Source organism: Oxyura jamaicensis, unplaced genomic scaffold (assembly GCF_011077185.1).
Source record: "Oxyura jamaicensis isolate SHBP4307 breed ruddy duck unplaced genomic scaffold, BPBGC_Ojam_1.0 oxyUn_random_OJ68972, whole genome shotgun sequence".
NCBI lineage: Eukaryota > Metazoa > Chordata > Aves > Anseriformes > Anatidae > Oxyura > Oxyura jamaicensis.
Window position 1 is genome coordinate 1,800 of NW_023309148.1, and position 1,386 is coordinate 3,185.

The 1,386-nt window shown below is 72.5% G+C and overlaps 1 long non-coding RNA gene across 1 annotated transcript; it reads right to left on the bottom strand.

The window, feature by feature from the left end:
• Positions 1-1,028, bottom strand: LOC118159239. The gene is made up of 2 exons (XR_004747055.1): positions 913-1,028; positions 1-143 (listed from the first exon to the last, which is right to left on the bottom strand). It is a non-coding gene; the product is annotated as an uncharacterized LOC118159239 (long non-coding RNA).
• Positions 1,029-1,386: the final 358 nt, after the last annotated feature.

The window sequence follows — 1,386 nt, forward strand, 5'->3', positions numbered from 1 at the left end:
GGGGGGGGGTCCCCACGCACCTTGCCCCGGGCGCCCCTCCTGGGAGCGCATGCGGATCCAGTGGTCGGAGATGTTGAGGATGACGAGGGGGTGCAGCGCCACCGAGACGCTGCCCGTCACCCCCCCCGCCATCACCGAGGGGGCTGCGGGGAGCGGGGGGAGAGCGTCAGGGGGCGGGGCTTTTGCCGGGGGGCGTGGCTTACCGAGGGGGTGGGGCTTGCCGAGGGGGCGGGGCTACCGCGGCTAGGGGGCGTGGCTAAAGGAAGAGGGAGGGGTTAAGGGAGGCAAGGGATGAAGGGGGTGAGGCTGGGGGGCAATGGAAGGGGGTGTGGCCAAGGAGGGGGGTGTGGCCAGTGAAAGGGGTGTGGTCGTGGAAACGGGTGTGGTCAGGGTGGGGGCGTGGTCAAGGGTAGGTGAGGACAGGGGGTTGGGGCGTGGCCTGGAAGGGGGCGTGACATAGGGGGCGTGGTCTGGGAGTAGGGGTGGGGGCAGGAATCAGGGGGCACGGCCAATTAATAGGGGTGGGCCGAAGAATGGGGGTGTTGCCAACAAAATGGGCGTGGCCAGGTGTGGGGGGCGTGGTCAGTGATTTGGGGCGTGGCCAGGGGGTAAGGGGTGTGGCCGGGGGTTGGGGGTGTGGCATGGGGGCGTGGCAGAACCCGGGGGCGTGTCCCGAGATGCTGCGTGGGCGGGGCGAACGACCCGGTGGGCGGGGCCAACCCCAGTGGGCGGGGCCAGACCCCGGTGGGCGGGGCGAACCGCGGCTAGGGGGTGGGGCCCAGGGGGGTTTCACTCCGCGGGGGGGGGGGGCGGGGGGCCGCCCCCCTCCCGGGTAGGCGGGGCCGAATCCGGGTGGGCGGGGCCGGGGCGAGGAGGGGGGCGTGTCCAGGACGCGGGGGGCGTGGCCGGTACCTGCGGCGTCCACCTCCATGCCGCCCGCCCCGTTGCTCCCGGCCGCCGAGGACGAGGCGCCGGCCGCCGCCGCCATCTTGGCTCCGTCCGCGCATGCGCGGGGAGGGGGCATAGGGGGAAGGGGCGGAGCCACCGTGCGCATGTGCGAGGGGGGACGCGGCGCATGCGCAGTGGGGGGGGGGGGCAGAAGATGGGGGGGGCTCAGAAAAATGGGGATGGGGGGGAAAAGGGAGGGGGAATTAGGGTGGGGGGGCAAATAATGGGGGTGGGGGGCACAAGAAGGGGATGGGGGGGGGCACAGGCCGGGCCAGGCCAGGCCCCTATCCCCCAACCCCCCTCAAACCCAACCCAAATTCCCCGCCCCCCCATAAAAAAACACGAGTCCATTTTGGGGTCAAAGCAGGTCCTTTATTGCCCCGCCACGGCGGGGGGGGGGTCCGGGGGAGGCCGCCAGCAGCCGCAGGGGCACCAGGA